This window comes from Chrysochloris asiatica, unplaced genomic scaffold (genome assembly GCF_000296735.1).
Source record: "Chrysochloris asiatica unplaced genomic scaffold, ChrAsi1.0 scaffold00324, whole genome shotgun sequence".
In the NCBI taxonomy this organism is placed as follows: domain Eukaryota; kingdom Metazoa; phylum Chordata; class Mammalia; order Afrosoricida; family Chrysochloridae; genus Chrysochloris; species Chrysochloris asiatica.
In genome coordinates this window covers 2,957,250-2,966,285 of record NW_006408842.1, presented here as the reverse complement: position 1 = coordinate 2,966,285, position 9,036 = coordinate 2,957,250, and the positions used below count along the sequence as shown (strand labels likewise).

Below are 9,036 nucleotides of genomic sequence, written 5' to 3'. Positions count from 1 at the left end.
TCCTATGCTAGTCCAATAAATGTAGGGGTTAGAAGGTGTGTTTTTTTATGCTCCCTAAATCAAGGTTATGTAGATGGAAAGGGTACCCCCACCCCCCAAAAAAAAAAAAAAAAAAAAGTGGAAAATACTGTCATACTGTCATTTGGGAGAATAACAGAGGATCTCCTATAATCTTTTCTTCTTTGATTCTGCTCTTGGGAATTAAAAATCCCAATGGGGAGAAAATGAACAAAGAACCAAAGTGTCAAATGGTTTTTATGATATGCAGTTTGCAAGATGTCTCTCATTGATCCCCACGTCCTGGTGTTCCCATCCTTGTAGTCATCCCCCATGTTGTTTTAGAGGTGGGGTATGTGACCAACAGGATAGGAGTGATGGTATGTCAGAACTGAGATTAGGTTATAAAACACCCTGGAGCTTCTGTCTTGATTACTCACTCTTTCTCCCTCTTAGATAACTCATTTAGAAGCCTACTGCCATCAAGTGAACACTCCTGTAGAGAGGCCCACAGGGAGAAACTAAGTCCTCTTTTCAATGACTGACAAGGAATGGTGGTCTACAGCCAATAGCCATGTGAGGAAACTCAGCCAAGGATCCTGCAGACAGATTAAGTTTTCATATGTCTGCAGTCCCAGTCAACATCATGATAAGAGCCTTATGGGAGGCCCTGAAGCAGAACTACCCAACTCAGCTGATGTTCCTGAGTTCCTGGCTGAGAGCAACTGTGTTATAATAAACGTTTGGTGTTTTAAGCAATTTAGGAGTTATTTTCTATGCAGCAATACATAACGAATGTTGTTGTCAGAAGAAATAAAAGGTTCAATCAGTGAGGCTTCAGCTTATATAGAGAGGCAACTAGGAGGCAGTATGGCAACAGTGAAGATACTTCAAATAGGCAGAATTGGAGAGTAAATCTCCCTCCAGCCCCACTCCCACTCCCACCACTGCCCCTTTTAAGTACTTGACTGTGAACCACAAGGTTGGTGGTTCAAAACCACCACTTGCTCCTTGGAAACATTATACAGGGTCGCTATGAGTCAGAACTGACTCAACAGCACTTAACCATAACAACAGTCCCACTCCCAATCCTGCTCCTTTTATGTAGTTCCTCTCTCCAGGAAAATCATTATTACTAGGTTCTTGAGTATCTTCCTGGCATATTTTGAGCATTTCTGATATTAATTTTGAACATCTTCAATATACGTCATGGTGGTGGTGGTAGCTATGCTGTGGAGTTGGTATAGGGTTTCGGAGGCTCTGGTAGCATAGTAGTTACAGTGTAGTAATTTACTACCAGCTGTTCTGTAGGAGAAAGATGCGGCTTTCTGCTCCTGTAAAGATTTACAGTTTCAGAAACCATATACAGGGCTACTGTGAGTTGGAACTGACTTCATAGTACACCACCAAATCTTTATGGGAGCAGAAAGCCTCATCTTTTCCCACGGAGTAACTGGTAGATTTGAACTGCAGACTTTGTGGTTAGCAGCCCAGCTCACAATCCACTAAGCTACACAGGTTCCTTTTCAGTATGGAACTACTAAGAATTTTCCCTTAACATATATGAGGAAACGAAACATGCAAACGTGTGAAGACTTTGTACTATAGTTGTAAAGCCATTGCAAAGTGGCTTTGTTTTCAATTCTAGTGATTTGTTTAAAATCTATTGTTCGGAGTTCTTATTTCTGTTTCCTTTTCATTCTGTTTTTTGTTTTTAATTTTAAATTTTGTCCAGATTTATAGGCTAGATTGTGAAGAGTTTTGAAATTTGCATTTGGACTGGAGGACTATTTCAAAATCATCTGAACAATTAACTTTTCTAAATGACTATGTCCATTCATGCAATAAGCTAGTTACCATCAGTCTTTCTTCCCTTTCTGGAATCTATTAAGAAAGCTAGTTCTATTAATAATTCATTACTTATATTTAACAAATGTGCAGTTACCTTTCATTAATAATGCATTATTTGTTTTAATAGCTGTGCTGAACTGAGGGTCTGTGAAATATTGAATTGGTAGCTTTTTAGTGTGGACCACAACTCCATGTCAGTTTGTTGGACTATGGTGGCTTGTGTGTTGCTGTGATGCTGAAAGCTAAGCCACCAGTATTTTTACCTGTGTTTTATTAATTGTGCAATGGTATCCAATTGTGTGTACTGTAGTCTATAATCGCAGAAAAGGGAGAGGATGGAGAGAAGGAAAAAAAAAATCTGTAACCTAATATGAGTATGATTTTAATATCCTCTTTCAGCCTCTTGCCTTCAAGGCTGCCTGATACATTTCAAGATGCTACTGTTAGTTGTTATGCTGTTTTGGGGATTTAATTTTTAGCCTGTTTGTTTTTAAACTCTCTCTTCTTCTCCACACCCCTTTTTCTGTCATTTTCCCTATTAGTATACAGTTCAGGGCCGGCTGTAGCTATTTTGAGAAGTTTGTAGCTTTAAATGCTGAGAGTATCTGTGTTCAAGCGTGGCAGAAGAACCCACCAGTGGTGGAGTGGGGGGTGTCCACTCACTCAGGCACCCCCTCTGGTCACCAGAATGGGGGCTCACAAATAGTAGGGGGCCAATGAACAGACCCACACACAAACAAAAATCAGAACAAAGCAAACTGTCAACGTATATTGTCCACCTTTGCTTCAAGGTTCTCGCCACATTATTCTTTGGCTGGTCTGCTTGTTCCTTGCTTGGTCTTGCTCTTTGGTCTCACCCAAGTTGTTGACTATGGGCCACTGAGCCCGGCAGATTCTAAAGTATAAGATTTCTTACTTCAGCTACAAGTTCCACTAGCTATAAGCCTTCAAAGTTTAAATATTCCTAGACATGTGGTTCAAAGTTTGGAAGCTCTGCCCTGAACCCGCTTTGCCTGTTATCCTGTGGTATTGCTGATGAAAAGCTTCACTGTACCTCTACCTTATCCACCATCAAGGCCCGCTTCCTTCGCTACTTTATTTTTTAACCTTTTATTCCTTTGAATTGTGAAGAATAAACATATATGCAGTGAAACTGATGTAAGAATAAGATGCTAAACTTGTACATAAATTCCAGTCCTTTCAGCAGTGCTAGGTTTAAAGTCAGGCTTCATCTTCCATGTCCTTGACTTAAACAAGTATGCTTTGTACAACCACTGGCCCAAGTGGCAAAGCTGAATGGTTAGCTCTGCTATATCTTAAATTAGGTTTGTGTTCGCCCCTACAGTCCACACTACAGCAAGGAAGCTGCTGACAACTCCACAAAAGGCAACATCAAATTCTATTTTAAAAAGTAAGAGAATGGTATCAATTTTATAAGAGGAGAATGGTCTTGCCTAGAAATCCATTCATACCTAAAGTAGATACAGACACAGGACCAAGATTATACAGATTATTTTGGATTATTTTGGAGATCTTGTTTACCTGGAATTGAAAAACATATGGACCATGTGAGACTTGAAAGCCATGTGTTCCAAACCTAAACAGGGTAAGGCCAGTTTCCTGTCATGTCATCTCAGCCATAAAAGCTGTGAGGCTGACAGTTTTCTTTGTGAAAGACAAGCAGATAGCCTATTAAGACAGCTGTACATGAAAAGGGTCTTGTCCATGCCAGCTCCACAATGCCTCAAACACAGTACTTTTTGAACTTAGCCCACCCAAGCCTGGAATGGAGTTTTCCAAGACTTGGGATGACTGTGGCTTAATTGCATTGTTCCAGGGTAGCAGTTGTCCCCTGGACCTAGAGAAGTGTGACCAACAAGCCCAGCATCTAGGCCTGTGCGACAATCAGGTCTCTGGTGACTTGGATGGCAGTGGTGAGGAAGCTCAGCTGAATCTTCTCATTGGTGCTGAGAGAAAGCCTGTACTTGATGTCTGCCATTCTGGTCAATAACTATATTCAAACTGAAGATGGAACGTCAAATCTGTGCACAAATAATTGTATCTCTGTCAGGATATCCTGCAGTGCCAACCCCTTCAGCATTTTCAATGCCATAATATTCCTGTAGGTTGTGGTAAAGTCCTCATTCAGCATCTAGGTCAGGATATTGGCAATGTCCCACTTGAGTGGGTGGCTGGTGCAGGTGTGGCCAGAAGGCCATGTTGGTGCTCTGCAAAATGTTCAGTGCCCTTCTCATATCTCTACTCAACAGCGTTACAAGCGCTTTCATGCCATTGGTACTTACATCAACTTTCTCCTCTCTAATGATATGTTCCAAGTGGGGAACCATCAGTTCAGGAGTCAGAGGACCAAATCTATGGTTGGTATTTCTTAACCCTCTATGTCTCACCCTGGCTGCAGGTTCAGGGCCAGAGGGGTGAGCTCTGTTGGTGCCCGACCACCTCACCACCACAGTCACTGGGCCTCCTCCTACCAGGGTAGGCTCTTGCTTTTGGCTGCGGCAGGTTGTTTTTGCTGCTTGAGCGCTGAGACATTTATAGCTGGGGGATGCAGGTGATCCAATCCAGTGGGATTGTCACATTCCCCCAGGACCCACCACAGACAGTAGCCACTACTTGCCCACAACCCTCATATTTCAATATGCTATTTCTTGAAATGGTTGAAAATAGACCGATTCTTTTTGGTACAATGACTCTGTGTATCCCTTCCATCTCTTTTGATGTTTTCTCAATATTATTCCCATGTTCTTGTTGCTAGGTGCCATTGAGTTGGTACCAGCTCATAGTGACCCTGTGCACAATAGAACAAAACACTGCCCAGTCCTACCCCAACCTTACATTAGTTGCTACTTTTGAGCCCATTGATGCTGCCACTGTGACAATCCATCTCATTAGGAGACTTCCTCCTTTTCTCCGACCCTCCACAATACCCAACAGGATATCCTTCTTCAGGAACTGGTCCCTTTTGATGATATGTCTGAACTATGAGAGACCAACTCTAGCCAGACTAACTTCCAAGGATCATTCTGGCTGTACTTCTTGCAGCACAGATTGGTTTGCTCTTTTGGCAATCCGTGGTATCTCTCTGCTCTTCAACACTTTAAAAAGATCTTGTGCAGCAGATTTGCTAAACACAATATGCCATTTGATTTCTTGACTGCTTCTTCCATGAGTGTTGATAGTTGATCAGACAAAATTGAAGTCTTTGACAACTTCAATATTTTTTCCATTCATATGGATATTGTTTGTTGATCAAGGTGTGAGGATTTTGTTCTTTACATTGATATGCAACCCATACCAAAAACTGTGATCTTTGATCTTCATCCGTATTTTAAGTTTTCTTCACTTTCAGCAAGCAAAATTGTATCATCTGCATATTGCAGGTTGTGAGTCTCCAATTCTGATGCCACATTTTTCTGCATATAATTCAGTCTCGGATTATTTGTTTATCATACAGTTTGAATGAGTATGGTGAAAGAATACTACTGTTGTACACACCTTTGCTAATTTTAAACCATTCGATGGTCCTTTGTTCTGTTCAAATAACTGCCTCTTGATCTATGTACAGGTTCCACATGAGCACAATTAAGTGTTCTGAATATTTATTCTCTGCAATGTTGTTCATGTTGTTCACACAATCAAAAGCCTTTGTGCTGTCAATAAAACAAAAGTAAGCATCTTTCTAGTATTTTTTTGCTTTCAGTCAATAGCCATCTGACCTCATCAATGATATCTCTCATTCCACTTCCTCTTCTGAATCTGACTAGAACCTCTGGAAGTTCTCTGTCAATGAATGTTTGCGGCCGTTTATGCATTCTCTATAGTAAAACTTTGGAATATCAATGATATTGTCTGATGATTTCCACATTCTATTGGGTCACCTCTCTGGATTGGACACAAATATGAATTTCTTCCAGTTAATTGACCAAATAGTTGTCTTCCAAATTTCTTGACTAAGATGGGTGAATGCCTCCAGTGCTTCATCAGTTTATTGAAAGATTTGGTGCCCTGTTATTTTGCCAATTACTTCAGTGCACTTTGGACTTCTTCGTTCAGGTTCATGTACTCTTGATAATATGCTACCTGTGAGATGGTTGAACATTGACCATTTCTTTTTGATATAGTGACTCTGTATATTCCTTCCATTTTCTTTTGATGCTTTTTGCATCATTCTGCATATTTGCCCATAGAATCCTTTAATACTACAAGTCTTGGTTTGAAATTTTTTTCAGTTCTCCTGCTTGAGAAATGCTGAGTGTGTTCTTCCCTTTGGATTTTGTAACTCCAGGGCTTTGAACATTTCACTATAATATTTGACTTTGTTATAATATTTGAAGAAATCAGTGGCTTGCAAAATTCTATTATTCAATCTCCAACATCATTTCCATTACCAAGGCCTTGCTTTCAAACTACTAATTGTTCCTTTTTGTTTTCAGCCTTCCCATTCTAATTGCCAGTAATTACTAATACATCTTGATTGCATGCTTGATTAATTTCAGGCTGAAGAAGTGGTAGAATTCATCATTTTCATCATCATTGGCTTTAGTGGTTGGTGCCTACATTTGAATAATAGTGTTATTAACTGGTTGGTGATGTTTATGTGCTGTTGAGTCGGTCTGACTGATAGCAACCATCTACAGGGTTTCCATGGATGTAAAACTTTATGGGAGCAAAAATCCTCATCTTTCTTCTGCAGAACTGTTGATAGATTTGAACCTCTGACCTTGAAATTGCAACCCATTGTGTAACCAATATGCTACCTTGATTTTCCTTGTAGGTGTCTGAATATTATCCTATCACAGACAGCAGCGTTGTACTTCAAGATAGATTTGAAATGTTTTTTTGACAACATTCTTCCTGAATTTGTCATTCCCTTCATAGTAAATTATATGATTCTCAGATAAAAATGTCCAGTATCACTCCATTTCAGCTCACTAATACTTAGGCTAGAGTCCTGGTAGGGCATTGCAGGATAAGCACTGGACTGCTAACTGCAGGGTTGGCAGTTCAAATCGACCAGTAGCTCCTTGAAACCCTATATGGCGTCACTCTGAGTTGGAACCAACTCAACGGTACTTAACAACTTAAAATCTTTTTTTCCCCCCAATAAATATCACTCATTTATTGTGATTAAACATATAATAGGAAAATATTCCTCAAAAGAAAAGAGATAATGGAAATCTTTTAACAGTGCAGTTTAAATTTACAGAAGTCAGCTTTTATCTATGTATTTGTATCTGCAGGTACAAGGTTTTGGATGAGGAGGCTCAGAAACATTTCCAGCTGCTTCCTTGATATGTATGCAATCAGTCTTGCTTTGTTGGCCCATTGATCGACACCAGATGCATCTTTGTTTGCTACATGGGACACCAACGCCAGAAACTCTAGCCACTTTTCTGGATTTCTTTCTAAGCATGCTTTTAGATCCACCATTCCCCGACCATAAACCTCAATATGGCACGAGCTGCACAAGAGTCCCCCTTGAATGTAGTATCTTCTGAAAAGATGTAAATGCTAACAAGGTCTTGCACAACACACAGGCTCTTATAACCAGCTCTGGTTGCCTGAAAAATGCAATTGCCACATATTCGTAACAGTACAGCTTTGATAGTCTCCTTCTCACTTGTACTAAAGACAGCCGAAAATCCCTGGTATTCTGCTTCAGAGCTAGTGTTTTCAGTCAATTGACTGAGTGTTTCACTGCCATTTCTTTTAGGGATGGGATGCTGGAGTGAATAGATATTGGTGCCCATGTAAGAAAAGCCCCAGTAGCATCCACCTTTCTACGTGAGAGTGTTTGGGTCTTGTGACACAAAAGGTTGATTAATGACTCCCATCAGGGGCACCCCTATCTGCAGGTCATAGACACCAATGAAAATGGTGACAAACTGACATCCAGAGGGGAAAATTCCTTGGTTGGGTTTGATGTCAACAGAGCCTTTTATATACTGGTAAATGGAATCTATTGGATCCACCCATATCCCCAAATGTCCTGTGGATTGAGCTCAGAGTTGGGTCAGTAAAGGACATATCCTGTTGAACAACCTTGGCTTCAGATGCCAACTTATTACCATTAAGGACTTTGCTAAGAAGCTCTGCCACTTCTGCCTCTGTTGAACACAGTCTCAAGATAATCTTTTTCTCCAAATCATATTGAACTTTATACATTCCATTTCATTTTTCACAACTTCCAATTTTCCTAGATTAATACATTATACATTCCATTCTCTGATTGATAATGGATGTTTGTGGCTGTTTCTCCTCATTTTGAGTTTTGTCCCATCAGCAAATGAGTATCCTAAAAACTTTTCCCCATTCATGTCATCATAGTCAAGTCTACTTTGAGGAGAGAAAGTAGTTTGAGTGCCTTCCAACCTGAGGGGCTTATCTTCCAGCACTGTATCTGACAATGTTCTAAGGGTTTCAGTGGCTAAACATTAAGATGTTGTCTACCTCTCCCTCTTTCTGGTCTGTCTTACTCTGGATGCTCCACTGAAACCTCTCCACTATGGGTGACCCTGCTTATATTTAAAATACCAATGTCATAGCTTCAGCATCATAGCAACACAGAAGCCACCACATCATGTCAAACTAACACACAAGTGGTAGTTTTAAACATAAGCTGTGTATTGCCATATTTTTCTTTTAAGGAACTAATACTGAAGCTTTGAAATAATGTTGTTTACATTCTGCCTCTTTTTCAAAACCAACTTCTTAAAAATGACACAGACAATCTGAATGAACATTGTGAGATTCCAAGAAAGTTTACTTAAGTCTCAGACTAAAAAAAGAAAAAAAACACTATCATTGCTAACAATTTTCTGCTCTCAAACATGATGTTTTCAAATTTCTTGGTTCCACAATTACGCTTTATGTCTTCTTTAGGACCCCAGTCTTCGTTTGACCATGTATTCACTCCATTTTAAAGTTGGGTGCAAACAAGTTATCTTTAATCCCAGACTACAAAGTATATTCACATGGTCTTACACAAACACATACATGTAACCACAATCACATGCAAAATCATTAAAATATGCTAAAAACCATAGACATAATACCATGCTCTTTTACTTGGTCAACAGAGTGTACTTATTTTTATAGATGTTTCATTTTTGCCTTTAGCTAAGTGTTTCTGGACTTTTAATTGTTTGCTTGTCTAGTTAATATTTA

The 9,036-nt window shown here is 39.7% G+C and overlaps 2 pseudogenes; both read right to left on the bottom strand.

The window, feature by feature from the left end:
* Positions 1 to 3,736: 3,736 nt before the first annotated feature.
* LOC102813005 lies at positions 3,737 to 5,928 on the bottom strand (annotated as a pseudogene).
* A 1,161-nt stretch (positions 5,929 to 7,089) lies between these two features.
* On the bottom strand, positions 7,090 to 8,034 carry LOC102812623 (annotated as a pseudogene).
* Between the last annotated feature and the right edge of the window lie 1,002 nt (positions 8,035 to 9,036).